The sequence below is a fragment of the Anabrus simplex genome, chromosome 3, assembly GCF_040414725.1.
Source record: "Anabrus simplex isolate iqAnaSimp1 chromosome 3, ASM4041472v1, whole genome shotgun sequence".
Classification (NCBI taxonomy): Eukaryota; Metazoa; Arthropoda; class Insecta; order Orthoptera; family Tettigoniidae; genus Anabrus; species Anabrus simplex.
In genome coordinates, this window is record NC_090267.1 from 370,571,605 (window position 1) to 370,587,684 (window position 16,080).

Genomic DNA, 16,080 nt, shown 5'->3' on the forward strand with positions numbered 1-16,080 from the left:
TTCTTTCCCATTCCTAGGCCTTTCCTATCCCATCGTCGCCATGAGACCTATCTGTGTCGGTGCGACGTAAAGCAAATAGTAGAAGATTACATGGTGTCGTGTGGTCAGCATGACGATTCCTCTTGACCATTATTCTTGGCTTTCTAGACCAGATCCACTATTTCACCACCGATAGCTCCTCAATTGTAATCACGTAGGCTAAGTGGGTGGACCTCAAACCAACCCTCAGATCCAAGTTTTCTGTGAGATAAGCTTAGTTTTGTTACAAAGTTCTATTTCAAGGATTTAATCAAGCTAAGGCTTACGTTATTTTAAAAGTTAATACGGTATGCTTGGAGTGGCATTGTATGGAAGTGAAACATAGACGATAACCAACGTGAAAAGAAAGAGAATAGAAGCTTTTGAAACAAGGTATTACCGACGAATCCTGAAGGTGAGATGGGTAGATTGAATCACGAATAAAGATATACTGAATCGAATTGGTGAGGAGAACAATTTGGCGAATTTTGACCAGAAGAAGAGATAGAATAATAGGACACATCGTAAGACACCCAGGATTTGTTCAGTTGGTTTTTGAGGTGGTAAGAACGTTAGGGGTAGTCCAAGGTATGAATATGGCAAGCAGATTAGACTATAGCATATGTAGGATATAGTAATTACGTAAAAATGAAAAGGTTAACACAAGGTAACATGGAGCGCTGCATCAAACCAGTCTATGGACTGATGACCCCCAAAATAATAATCCCTTGAAGCGCCTTCAATGGCTGTAATAAATGACAGACACCAGGATATTGGAATGTTGTCCCGTCGAAGTTCTTTAGCATGCCGAAAGCCAACGATGCGACATTGTCACATTTAAACATCCTCAAATGACACCGACCTAAAACGAGTTTGAACTCGCTGCCTTCGAAACAGAATGACACTCTGTGCGACTGAGGATATACTATTTTCGATTCAAACATTTCTGGTCATTCTATAACTCAAGTCTATTCGAATAGAATGGAATGGAAAATGCCTATAGCAATTTGTAAGATTATAGTTTCCAAATGATAGCATTATCCGAAAAACCCGCATGATTACGATATCTCGGATTTTCAAGATATCCGCATTCACTATCGATTCCTTTACGTAGTTAGTTGAAATGAAAACCGTAAGGTGGTGGTCTAATCGTTGTTTTCGTAAAAGTCAATGGTGGATGAATAGTGTTTACACCTGTGTTCGTTGCCTAACTTTGTAATTCATTATGGTCGAGATATGAACTATAATCGTCAATCCCCTTGTGCGAAATTACCATTCATTAGGCGTGTTACTGCTCTTTCTCTAGTCGTGTTGAGATTTAGTTGCGACTTTAAGTTATAATTCAGAATTCGTACTTTGGCCTTTGAATTGCTTCTGATATTGCCCCTAGGCTACCTGTTATGTTTTCGGTATAATATAAGAACGGTCGTTTGACATGGTTACTAATTCGTAGTAAAAGTAAGTCCATACAATGATGTTTTATTCCATGAATTTTTAAGGTTATATTCCCCTCTACTAGATACTAATATGCTCTCTCTTTAGATCAGCAATCTGCATTTAGATATGCTATTTCCTTGAAAGAAAAGGAAAAAAATACTCTGACAACATTATATTTTGAAAACTCGTGTACCTTTTCTGATTAGAAAAGAAAACAATGTTTAAACTAAGTAAAGTTATTTGCCTAATTGGAGGAAATCTAGTTAATATTTGGTACCTGATCACTAAGATGACCAGTTCTTATTTGTAATTCAGCATTAATACTGAGTAATTGTGATTTTTAAACATTTAAACTATCTTGTACATTTTATGAATTGCTTTTTAGGTTGTTTAACCAGAATAAGTAACTAATAAAATTGACAGTAGGCCTACTGTCATTTATCCTATTCTTTAAGAACATAAGAAATTAGGGGCTTTATTGTTAAAATAGGCATAGTGCTGAGAGGTTGTACTGTGCTTGCATGAACTTATAATATTAAGCATAATTTTATCTTGAGGGAAAATACAGTCCGTTTTAGTGACTAAGTGAAAATGCAGTTATAGGCATACATAACCTTCAATTGGTGATGTATGGAGATTGGGTAAAACTTTAGCATGGTTCTTCCAGCATGAACACATTGATTGGAAAGTTGAATGATATAAATATTACCTTTTCATACTTGTAGTAGAGTGATGTTTTTATTGCAAATGCCTGGACAAGCTACCATATCACAAATAATGTCCATCTTTGGTAGGCCCTGGTGGTTTGCTACTTTTTTCATTAATGGGTGATATGTGGAATGCTGTTATCAATTACTTATCATAATCCGTTATTTGCTAAAATTAATTTACCAAAGCTTTTACGTTACTACTGCCTTTAACAGATTTCCTTACCGTAGCCTACCTGGTATTGTATCAAAATTTATCCATATTTTAATATTCAGTGTTACCTATGGAGAATGGATTAGGTTATTTTATGTCGTCCATGTTATAGGTACATTGATTATCAAGTACCGTAGTCTGCAGCTGTAGCGTAACAATTAGTGCATCTGGTTTTTCATTCGTGATGCTGTGAGAAATTTCAGAATGACAGGAGGGCCAGTATGTTGTTACAAAAAGTACATGCAACTCACCTCCAGTGGGGTGTGACTGAAAGGAGTTAGACTGTATCACCTCGAGGAATACACGGATACATGTTTACCTTTTTTTAAATTTTTATTTTATAATTACAGTATATATAGGCCTACATATATCAAAGTTAATCATTTCTCCTTGCAATGTGTTTTAACCTGTTATCAGTAAAGAGGTGTAAGGGAAGATTAAGACATCAGGGTGTATCTTATGTTTTTATTTTGTAAAGAATACTACCAGCATGCATTCAAGTTGTGCTATACTCATCAGCCTTATAGCTTTGGCCTACACTTACTGTGTTAATCCTATGTGTTGTCTGTGAAATATCTTTGTACATGGACTATATTTCTTTATGCTACCCTGTTGTGTATTAACTTTCCTCGCATGTAAGCCTAACTGTTTTGTTGAACATCACCACCATTCTCTTAAGTACCTAATGGAAAGGAATAAAAAAGCGACAACTCTCCTTTACTCTTAATTAAACTCCATGGATCAACTCCCATTCTCTTCCTATCCTAGTCCTAAGGAATATTCCTTCTTCTGCATCTTAAGGCTTACGGCTTTTCTTTCCATATCCCGTGTTGTTCCTTTTTCATTTATTCTTATGGGGAGACTGATAATCTAATTGTTCCATCTTTTTAAATAATCACTTCTACAACATATTTTTGCTAAAATTGTATGTCATGTATGTCTCAAGATATATCCTTCAACTTGCCCCTTCTTCAATCGTCTTACTGTCTCTTCCTTTGGGATGTAATCCATTCAATTCACTCATTGTAATTCTTCTGTGAAGAACTAGGGAGTAGGTCCTCAGCCTGCACTTGTAGGGGGCACTGCAGCGGCAGGCACATGGTATGGAAAACAGTGTTCTGTTTGTTGCTTGTGCGTTATTCAGTTGCTCACACGGTTCTATCAACTGTTGCTGAAGTACACTTTCTTTATTGGTCTGCGCACATCCTGGGTAGTAATAAAGCACATTGGTCTAACATGTTGGTGCAGCAATGGATGAAAATGAGATTTTGGCACTACTGGAAAGCCCAGACCATGCTCTATAATCTGAGCAAAACATCCTATGTGACATTTCAAAGTTATAGCTGCTATTCTAGAAAATATTCTACCTCCTACCTGACAGATTATTATATCTACAAGCACACTTGTGTGTGTGTGTGTGTGTGTTCGTTCGTGCATGTATGAGTGCGAGATCATATATTTATGTACTGTACCATTATTCCTGCTATTATTGTAATCTGAATTATTAATTTGGTAAACATTTTAAAGTAATAAATGATGTAATCTGATAAAACAAATATCCTGTATGTCATAAATTATATTCATTTTGTAGCGAATATCAACATTCTGCAGATATTTAAACAACAAATAGAAGCTAAGAGGCCGGGCTGAGTGGCTCAGACGGTTGAGGCTCAGTTGGTATTTGAAGGTGCTCAGATACGTCAGCCTTGTGTCGATAGATTTACTGGCATGTAAAAGAACTGCGGGACAAAATTGCTGCACCTCGGCACCTCCGAAACCATCAAAAAGTAGTGGGTGGGATGTAAAACAATATTATTATTATTATTATTGGAAGCTAGGTGGCTATTAATACCAGAGGTATTGAAAATGATGCACGATTTCAGATATTTTCCTATAAAAATAAATATATGTTCATAGGGGAAGGTTGGTGGGTCCAAGTAAATTTAAAATTACTAGTTACTTGATCTGATTATACCATTCTCACTTGTTTGGACTACTGTGTTTCAATTCATACTTTTGTTCATTTTGTTTTCTGTTCTTAAAGATGTGTCCATACCATCTCACTTGGTTTACAAAAGGAGTATATTTATTTTCTCACCTATTCAATACAGTTCAGTACAATTCAGTTCAATTCAATACAGTTGATTTTATTGAATAGGTGAGATAATAAATACCGGTATACTCCTTTTGTAAACTAAGTGAGATCACTGTTTTCAATACGGAACAAAAATGAGAGTGATGGTTTGTAGTGTCCATACCATTCAGCAACTTCTATAAATCTGTCGATTTGGATCAAATGATAGCAACAGCCATAAGAATGCTGTTATGTGAGGTGTGTAGATCAGATCACAAAGAAAAAGATGGCAAGAGATGCTGAATGAAGGGACGAATCTTGAGACCTAGGCCTCTGGACTTACAGTTTGAGTAAATTTTTCCATAAACTGTGACGCTCTTCAGAATCCTGTATGCCATCTCGTTTTAATGGCTATACTGGCATATTTCTACATCAGGAGGAGGGATCACCTCTACTAGACTTTATGTGCAGGAGTATATGTGACTAGTAAATTTCAAATAATAATTTTGTTCTCAATTTTAAAAACAAGTATTATTTCTCTCTCAAATAATATATAAAAGCATATTCAAATAGTAAACAGCATTTTTCGCTGTCTACATCAGTAGTGGGGTTGTTCTATAGTGCTAGCCAGACTTTGGGAACCACTCTGTGCCAGTTGGTCTAATGCAGTGAAATGTTGTCACTGCTATGTAATGGACATTGACATTGAAGGAATTAGAAAGGAACAAGCACATGTCAAATCAAGTCATAGACACATAAGAATACACATACATAAAGGAATGCAGCCAGGTTGAGTGGCTCAGACGGTTGAGGTCAGTGTAGGAAGAGGGAACAATGGAATCTGATACGATGAAAATTCAACACACACAAATATTTTCTTTCGTACCTTCCAAGAAATAGTGCTAAACACATTGCTCTATCTTTTGTATTATGTTGCTATACAGAAATTGGATGTTTACGATTTTTCTTCCTTGGCTTAGCTTGCTTACCTCCCACATAACAGCATAATACGTCAACTTCAGAACTAATACAATTTAAGGAATCTGAGAAAGCAGCAAACAAAACTTTAAGAAAGACTTTGTGTAGTATTTTATCATATTTTTCTCTCCTTACTGTTTACAATTTCTCTGCTATAAAGTTTTGAAGGTTATTGTGATGTGGTTTAGATCAGACTGTTTGTAATTCCAACAACTTCGTAGGTGAGAAAAATAAATTCTCAAAATGGCTTCAGTTTTCTTTTTCTTTTTCAGATCAACTGCTTGCTGTTCAAGAGGTTGCGTGTAATTCTTCCTTTCATGCATCTGGTAAGTTTGAGGTTCCTTTTTGTGAATTTTCTCACATTTAGGCATGTAACTTATTTAGAAACTTGTTTTTTACGCTGTCCAGAATAATCTGTTGATGAGTTGATATTTTGTCCAAATTTTGCAGATTTGGAATATACAGTGAAACTCGGTTAAGAAGTTCCCATATAAGAAGTTTTCCCGCCTAAGAAGTGTAATATTCTTGGTCCCTTGATCAGTTGCATTAAGATATATGTATATTTTTCCCGTTTAAAGTGTTCTGTTGTAAATTTCCCAGTTAAACAGTTCAGATTTTAGAGCCCCTTGAGATAGAAGAAGCAGCCCATGGTTAGAACCTTCCAGTCTCCACGCAAGTTGCACCCTGTATTAGACCGTTTGTGCGCTCGCGGGATTCTCCGGTGTCACGGAACCTGTGCAGGCTTGCCAAGGCCATACGACGTCATGCTATGACAACACGGATACCAGATGCTCACTCTCACCTTGTGGAATCAAATCGAACCCATCAGTCAAAATTTCCACTCCACCATTCCATCTACCAGAATAGAATCGAACGGGATTCTACATGGGAAACATAAATCACGCAATGGATGGTTTGATAAAAATTTAATGCAGTAATTTGCGGGCCGCTTACAGGGTGAATTCGTTAATTGAGGTAGCCTAAACATTAATTAAAAACCGTAAAGTGTATTTGTCCACAACATTAGTGTTAATCTACCATAAAATTGAATATTCTAACATGTTTGATTTTTCATTTCCTTGCTTATTTCCTTCCAGGCATTCTCTCTTACGTTGTTGTTGCAGTAATACTTATGGGTCTTGTCGTAGAGGAAATTACGTTTTTGAACGAAACTGATAAGATTTTCCGTGTCCATTATTAGTGAGGTGAACAAAAACAACTTCCCGACTCTATGCAGGAAACAGCCAACTTGCCAGCAGCCAGCTGATATACGTGCCACCAAACAGCCGGCCGAAAGATCCCGATCGTCTACGAAGTTGAATGAATGTTGATAGCCAAGTGGGTGTTGGTGGGAGGCACACAGAGGCATTGCAATACCACGTGTTGGCATAAAATTGAAAGTTATTTTTAATTTTACCTTTATACGAGCTAAACATTGTGTTATCGTGTCACTCGTAATTATTACATCGCATTATTAGAACGTAGCACAAGGATGAGGAGACATGAAATAAAATTCTCGCCGGGAAAGAAACTGTTTATGTTTAGATGTGCTAGCGTTGCTACTGCGCCTTTATCACTCCCAAGTAATACCCCAGGTACTTTTCCATGCACTCATTTCTGCAACTTCGAATCTGTGTTTCTTTTCTTCATTACCTATAGCATGAAGAGGATTGAAGCGGGAAAATAAACTCAATACTGGCTTAGCCATGCGGTACTTGCGAAACAGCCAGAAACTACGCCCGTTGCCGTGACAACCAGTAGGAATCCAGGGGCGATTTAGGCCTAGGTTCTAAGAATCTCTAAATTTCCCATTTGCTGCCGTTATCCTTGAAGCAGGTGTCGGGGGTGTGAGGAAGATAGAAAGCACATGCTAACAAACTGTAGTACCCGTCTTGTCTTTGCGTCTTGTAAGCCTTAACTACGGATTGCCAAGCATAGTGTAGCATCGTAATTAGTATGAATAGGATTCGGTGAAGTTAGTTGTACTTGTAATACCAACGTACAAACGTTTTAAGTGAAAATGAGCGGAGCTCAGAGGAAAGAGATCGAGCGAAAGGCACTAAAAATAAAAGACAAAGTGGAGATTATAAGGAAAGTGGAGTCGTCTACACTTTCCCGTGTTGCTTTGGCAAAGGAGCTGGGGATGCCGCCGTCTACTTTGAACGGCATTATAGCGAAGAAAGAAGACATCTTTGCTTCTGCAGGGAATACTTCAGCGAATTGCAAGGAAGTTAAATCTGAAAAGTACGATGAAATAGAACAAACTCTGCTAATATGGTTTAAACAGCAGCGAAGTTTAAACATACCTTTCATTGGGACTATTGTGAAGGAGAAAGCCAAAAAATTGCATGTAAATTAAGGGTGCCTTTTACTGCGTCGGAACAGGTGGCTGGACCGCTTTAAAAATCGAGCCGGCATCGTTTAACAAAACAATTTGTGGTGAAGCAGAGAGTGTAAGTGTGGAGGAAAGGGAAGCGTGGAAGGAAATGGTTCTGCCTGCTGAAATAAGCAAACCTTGCAACGTTTTAAATCTTGATGAGTTCACACTTTTTTACCAGCTTATTCCCGATATGTGTTTAGTTTTGAAGGGAGAATCTCGCCACGGGGTAAAATTAAGCAAAATATATTTATAATACGATATGTTCAATTATTTTACTTTATCTCTAAAAATATTGTCATGACAATCAAATTTTTATACTGTGGCTTTCTGTTAGCAGCTCTTATATATCGGCTTATTTCGGTATTGTTCACAAACAAGGAAATCTGTTGGCTGTGTGTTTCATATGTATTTCAAAGTACAGAATAAGTTTTTGGGTATTACCCCTTTTAAGAAGTTTCCTACTTAAAATGTTTTTTTTTTGCAGTCCCTTTAAAAACTTCTTAACAGAGTTTCACTATTTCTTTAAAGCACTACTACTACTACTACTATCCTAGATTTTTGTGCACGTGACAGTTCACGCAAATCGTCTGTGCGTTGTTGTTTTTATTGTTATTTACAGGGCTTTTTTTTTCAATGGGAACACAGAGGTATGCACACCTTAAACATTTGGAGACTGGATATGAGAAAACATATGTACATTTCTGTATTTTTATTGTAGTTATCAAATTATTAATAACAGAAGTAGTTTTACGCTGTTTACTTGTATAAAAATAGTGAATTTTAGTGTTATATTTTGACTGTACAGTCAGTATAATTATGATCACTGGCTGTTTTCTGACGTCATGCCTGTGCCATTAACTGGGCTTTATGTGTACAGTTTGTTGTTCTGTGGTGGCATTGGCATTGAAAGGCATTGTGTCTTTCGTGAGTAGATTTTAAACCTGTTACCTGTCGGCAGCCCTGAAGATGGTTTTTCGTGGTTTCCCATTTTCATACCAGGCAAATGCTGTAGCTGTACATTAATTAGGCCATAGTCACTTCCTTCGCACTCCTAACCCTTTTCCTATCCCATCATTGCCATAAGACCTATCTGTGTCTGTGCGACGTAAAGCAAATTGTAAAAAATAAAAATAAAATCTGTTAACGACATACCTTTAAAGATAGGATTAAGTATTAAGCTGAATGTCTGAATGGAAGTTATGTGATGGTCGAAGCATAATTACATATATATGAACAATCGTTGAAAGCAAAGTCCTGAATGCTTTAATTACTTTCGTACGCACGTGGTGTTTGATAACGAGTGATATTATTTTGTGTTTGTGTGTGTGGTTGGTTTTCAAGATGATGAAAATAATGAACTACCGAGCTCGATAGCTGCAGTTGCTTAGTGCGGGCAATATCCAGTATTCGGGAGATAATGGGTTTGAACCCCACTGTCGGCAACCCTGAAGATGGTTTTCCGTGGTTTTCCATTTTTACACCAGGCAAATACCGGGATGTAACTTAATTTTCTTTTCTAGTTGCTTTACGTTGCACCCACACAGATAGGTCTTATGGCGACGATGGGACAGGAAAGGCCCAGGTACGGGAAGGAAGTGGCCGTGGCCTTAATTAAGGTAACAGCCCCAGCATTTGCCTAGTGTGAAAATGGGAAACCACGGAAAACCATCTTCAGGGCTGCCGACAGTGGGGTTCAAACCCACTATCTCCTGGATGCGAGCTCACAGCTGCGGGCTCCTAACCACACGGCCATGTAACTTAAGGCCACGGCCACTTCCTTCCCATTTCTAGCCTTTTCCTGGCCTTTTCCTGTCCCATCATCGCCATAAGACCCATCTGTATTGGTGCGACGTAAACCAACTTGTTTAAAAAAAAAAAAAAGGAATTGCAGTAGAACCCAGTTTATCCGAAATAAAGGGGATGGAGCCATTTCGGATGACACATGGTAAATATTTTCGGAAGTTAAATGTTGAAATAAAATTGCATAAACTCTGTTAAGCAAAGGTGCATACTGTATATTGACATTAAAATGTTTTCATAATGTCACTCATTGTATAAATCAGTGATTTTCTTCTGAATTTTCTTGACGCAGCACTGTCGTGCAGGTATTTCACGCCGCCGTTCAATCAACAGTGCATCAGCTGGTGTAGATTCATTGCTTTGTTCAATAAAGCACAAAGCAATCTGAAATAATGAAATAGTTTATTTTCTTACTACTGAACTAGTTACCGTATACAGTAATTTTATTACAGTACTGTAATTAAAGCGTGTGATATTGTATTTTAATAAAAAATCAAAATCAATCTTACCTCCTATTGCATTAAATCCATCATCTGCTGTAACTTGATTCTCAGAACTGCTATTGTCAAAATAGGGTATGCCTAGTAGCTCTCAGCACATATAGCAAGATAATTACTAATATTGATGGCTAGAAAAGGGGGTAAAAACAAAATATTAAGATACAATTTTGCCACAGCATTTCGGTTAAGCCGGGTTTCGGTTAAACGAAGTGTGGTAATTGTGATGTTATAGATGAAATCAATATTCAGCCCAAAGGTATTGCAGAAGTTGACAAAAAATGTAGGTATGGTTCCTTGAGCACCTAAGATCCAGCCGATTACAGAAATGGATGAGAGCTTATACTTTTGCTTATAGAAGTCCACCGTTTCTTGATAAATTCTTTTTTCTGCATCGACCTCTTCTAGCTCATCAGGCTTGCAATTAAAATATTAAAAAGAGCAGAATTGAAAACTTCGGAAACTGCATGCACTAAGGCTTTCGAAAAAGAAAGGTAAAAGAAAAGTTACTGGCGATGTTTTTCAAACAGCATATAAAGTAGTTAAAAAAAGAACAAAGCCTTCCACAATTTTGAAACTGAAATTGACTTGCAGGAGTTCAATAGCATTAATATGGGCCGCATTCTTCATTCAACTAACGCATGTATAAATATAGATTCTCATATTGCAGTAGAAATGAGAAAAGGGTAGTAAAGATGATAGTGGATGCTTCGTTCTGGCATTGTGCCAATCACAGGGTTGAGCTTTCCATAGCTATTGTGAGCAATGATTTCCCTTTATGTGTAAATCACTTCAAATCTCTCTTTGACAAGCTGTACACAGCTTACCAAAAGTTATCCAAAAATGCCCAGGTATTAAAAGCTTGTGCAGAAGAGCTTGAAACCATAGTGTTAAAAATTGGGAGACTTTTGGATAAAAGGTGGGTTGCAGGGCATCTACATACTGGAAATACTGGAATTTAATATAGGTACTGCAGAACGGAATCACACAGGAACTCTTGGTTTATGCAGGCCCTAAGATCCCTGAACGAAATTAGCGGGATAGTGGATATATTTCACTCATCAGCTAGTGAAATTCGCAGACATCTTATGGACACTTCATAGACAGAGTGTTCCTTGTATCTTGTTCTGCCCATTTAGTAACTGAAAGTTATACTTCCTTCCTTCGGTCATTTCAAAACATGTCTTTTATCCTTCGTAATGTGTTTTGTAAATATGTATATATTATATATTGCTTATTTATAATTAGTGGTAGTAGTAAGTTCTGTTAATATTGTTATTATTTGAATGTATTATATCATCTGTAATTGGAGAATCAATAACTCTGTTGATGATAAATAAACAAATCAAATCAAATCAAATCAATACTCGTAATATACTGGAATTTTGAACCATATACTGGAAAAGTTATAAAATATACCAGAACAAGTATTATCGTTCTTTATATATTTGGATATTTGCACTCCAAAAGTCCAGGTAATAAGAATAATTGTTTAGGTTGGCATTATAACTTAAAGAAATTTTATTGAAAAGTAATACTTTTGTAGTACAGTAGTAACAGTACAGTTACTAGAATAACTTTTGATTTTCTCTAATAGCCCGGTGTCGGGTCGTGATGCCCTCATCACCCAGCATCTCTCTTAGTGTTGTAGACAGTCGCTAACTTTCTCAAACTGCCTTAAATTCTGTTGCTCAGAAGGGTCCAATGGATATGATATGGCTGTTAGATTCTGGGATGGAAATTTAATTCAAACAAGATATCTTACATCCACATTTTTAGGTCATACTTCTGCTGAGGACCTTCTGATGACATTTTTGCAAAACTTAAAGTCACTAGTTTGGATGTAAAAAAGATGCTGCAAGTATCAATGAATGGGCCGAATGCAAACCTGTAGTTTTTGAAAGATCTAAAGAAGTACTTAGGTGATTCATCTTCAGATCTGGAGCTGTTGGATATTGGTACCTGCTCCTTGCACACTATTCATGGTTCATATAAAATGGCACACAACAACTCTGAATGGAACATTCACAGATTTTTGCATTCTCTATATTACCTCCTCAAGGACTTTCCAAGTAGACGTGCAGATTACAAATGCATATCAGGATCACATCTCTTTCCTCTGACGTTCTGCTCTATCAGATGGGTTTAAAACTCAAATGTTATTGCAAGAGCTGTGGAAATGCTGCCACATATTAAGAAGTATGTTGATGTTTTTGAGGAAAAACCTGCTGCATCAGAAAACTTTGGAATTATAAAACGTTTTTTAAGAAATAATCTGCTCCCAGCACGGCTGGGATTCATCCATTCTCTTTCCCTTGAACTAGAGCAGTATCTCTCCAAGTATCAGAGTAATGATCCTCTTTTGCCTTTTATGCTCTCTGATCTGAGTACTTTTGGAAAGAATTGTAAAGAACCAGGTTTTAGAGTCAGCAAATACTAGTAAGAAACTTCTCTTGATTGATTTGAAGAAAACAGAAAACCTTAAGCCTTTCCATGCTGTTGACATTTGATTTGCAGCCTGAGCAGCTTTAAAAAGTAAGGGAATAAAGGATGCGAAAGTTCTTCAGTTCTATGGAGACTGCAGAAAATTTCTTATTGATATATGTATGAAGATTTTTTGTCAAAAGCACTCTTGCTTTCAAGTTTGTTAGAGGTGCCAGCTGCTTCAATCCTGCAATTATGACCAATTCTATTAAGACCTGCAGGGTAACTGCTGCATTAGAAGTTCTTGTTGAGACAAAACAGTTCTCTCCTATGGAAGCTCATATGCAAAACGAGACTACTTAGATTTCTCATCAAAGGAAGAAGTAGTGAAGTATCTGAAGAACTTTGATCCCAGAACCGATTGATTGGATGATTTTCTTAGCACCGGCTATTTTCAACACAATGTTTCAAAAGAACTGATCCACTTCACACAAAAAGTTCTTGTTTTGTTTCACGGCAATGCTACTGTAGAAAGAGGTTTTTCAATAGACAAAGAATGCCTAGTAGAGAATCTTCATGAAAATAGCCTGATTGCACAGTGTCTGGTGAATGATGCAGTATCTGCAGCTGGTGGATTATTAGCGGTCAGTGTTTCGAAAAAGATGATCCATGCCGCCAAAAATGCATCAGCATTGAGAAATGAAGCTTTAGAAAAGTATAAAAAGAATACAGATAACATCACAGCCATAAGAAAGTTAGCAGCAGAAAAAATAAAACACATAGAATTGAAGAAACAACGTATTATGCAGAGTGTTAAGGAAGAGACAGAAGAACTGGAGAATGAGGTGAAAAAATTGAAGAAGAAAAAAACCCACTGTTGTAAGTGTGTGTGTGTGTGTGTGTGTGTGTGTGTGTGTGTGTGCGTGCGTGCATAAACTATAGTCATTGTGAATTGATAATTAAATATATATGATAACTCAGAAATTTGTTATAAAATGTATGCACTATATATCATAAAGCATAAAAACTACTGTATATAGAGTAATGTATTTTATGTGATGCATAAAAAAAAGTGATTGATTTTGTATATACATCTTTCTTGTGACTTAATATTTAGAACAAGTTTTTACTTAGAATAAGTCTGGTACAGAATCTATTCAAGAATGGTTTACTTCCACATTGTTTGTTATCTGATACTCCTTCTTTGGCTGTGTTTTTAGTGGATGTAAGTGTTATTGAAGTGATCCAAATAGCCAAAAGTGCATTGTCACTTAGAAGCAGTGATGTAAGATAAGACGTTTCAAGTATATTGTGTGTGTGTAATATAGCATTGTAAATTGAAAACTAACAGTTATATAGTATGAAGTTATAAATATGATTTTTTTCATTTATATAAAACTGGCAATTTGTCAACATTTTGTCTTGTAATTGTTTTGATGATGATGATGATGATGATGATGATGCTTGTTGTTTTAAGGGGCCTAACATCGAAGGTCATCAACCCTTGTAATTGTTTTAATAGTCTTACAAACAATTTTGTATTCATTGGGATTGTACTTTTTTTCCAACACAAGAGTTGTATAAATTTTTTAATTAAAGAAATTTAAAAGCAATGGATCTTGCTAAAGAAAAAAAAAAAATATAGCATCGTGTACTGGAATGTTGCTGATAGTTATACTGAATATACTAGAAATATACTGGAATTTTGAAAATGGAACTCAGTAGACACCCTGGGTTGTTCTCCAGCGTCAGATCTGTCTCAGATGTCTGGAAAAATGTTGTAGTTTTAGTGGCCCATTTCAAAAGTGTCAAAGATGGTCCCAAAAGAGATAAAACTGTACAAATCATGTATGAAGGACTCCTTAAGTGTATTACTAATGTTTACTTTGTATTAGACCTTGTATTGATTTGTCGTGCACTTCAGGAGTTAGCGGAACTTGGTGTTGAGTTGCAAGCCCATGACATCATAATTTATTCTGCCCATAAGAAAATATGCAAGAAAATTATGGCGTTTTCTGAAAGAAAGACAAAGCATGGACCATACTACACTAAAGGATTGGAAGCAGAAGCACAGCTAATGTTTAAAGGTGCGACTCTCGAAAAAGGAGCAAGAAATAAAGCGACTCGTATTGTTACTGTGAAGTTGTCTGAATGTCTGGGTAAGTGTATTGAGAACTACCTTTTAACTTCAGAAGACAGTGAAATACCAGAATGGGCTACAGTTTTGGATGCAACAACTTGGCTAGAAAATCCTGATCTAACTTACGAGCAAACAGAAGTCAGAAACTTGTGTAAACATTTTAAGCTCCAGGACAGACAAATCCTGAGAGGTTTCCAGGAGTGTCTTACAGAGAAGAAATGCCCATTGTCTCTACTTCCCCTTTTTAACACTATGGGCAGCTTCCCAATTTCAGCAAGCGAATGTGAACGAGGCTTCTCATTAATGAATTTGATCATGACTCCAACAAGAGCATCATTGCATCTGAGCACAGTTGAAAATCTTATGTTCATCAAGATGGTTGCGCCCCCTCCCCCCCCCCCCCCCTGTTAACAAGTTTTAAACCTACGGAGTACGTAAATTCATGGTTTCTGAAAGAACAACATTGGCGACTGACGCAAAAAAGCAGGGAGAGAAGGTGTGGAGAAGGCAGTGATCATCCTCTACTGCTGGTGTGGAATTTATTGTAAGTAGGTCAGAGACATTACCATACATGTATATATTTATCTGTTCATTGGATTTTAGAATGTAAATTGTAAGGTTGAGGTATTTTGTCGATTAAAAGCAGAGAGTACCCGTTAAAGAAATTTTAGAAAAAAATATCTGGATAAGGGTATAAAGTTTTCCTTCATTTCCACATTCAGGTAACAAAAATATTCCTCTAACTTTTTTTTCCTTAGTGCAGGAACTTGTGACTACACTCCTAAAGGTGAATCTTTACCTGAACAATACAAATGTTTTCTAGAGTAACTTTCATCATGGTCACTTTGAAAATATTAATTTTCTTGGTATCCAAAAGTTACTTCCATCCAGTCAAAAAAATCTGTATTGTTAACTACTAAAAATGGATGTTTTTGGTTTGCATCAGCTATTATTTCAACATGATCTCGGGAAACCAATGGTTTTTGCCCTGTTTAGATTTTTTTAATCCATGCAAAGTCCTGATCACAAGACAGGAATGTGTGTCGATGTACTGAAAACTTGTGGGTAATTTCCATGAAGTACCCCTTTGCCACAAGTGTCAGCATCATGGCTATGACTTCTCTGTTCTTGTTCTGCCTGCAGCATTTATCAGACCACAAAACTAATTTTTGTTTTGGACAGAGTTTCAAATCCTTTTTATATATATATAAACAAGATGCAATTTCAGCTGCTTCTCGTCAGCCTGCAGCTTGGTCCCAGAAGAACAATTTCTCTGCCTTCGTCTTCAAAATGGATTCCCAGGTTGACAGCACTAACTGGCGGCTGTAGAACATTTCTGAAGGCATCAAATGTGACAGATACATTTGCTGCTGCAAATCAAATGATACTACCTTCATTTTTAGTGTGGGGA

At 36.7% G+C, this 16,080-nt stretch overlaps 1 protein-coding gene across 2 annotated transcripts in view; it reads left to right on the forward strand.

Moving 5' to 3' along the window:
* The first annotated feature begins 1,174 nt into the window (after positions 1 to 1,174).
* Positions 1,175 to 16,080, forward strand: part of Fak (protein tyrosine kinase 2 Fak) — a 795,737-nt gene continuing 780,831 nt past the window's right edge. For both annotated transcript variants that reach the window (XM_067143295.2, XM_068226723.1), the window contains exons 1-2: positions 1,175 to 1,476; positions 5,701 to 5,754. The gene's annotated coding sequence lies outside the window, so the exon portion shown is untranslated. The remainder of the gene's footprint in view (positions 1,477 to 5,700; positions 5,755 to 16,080) is intronic.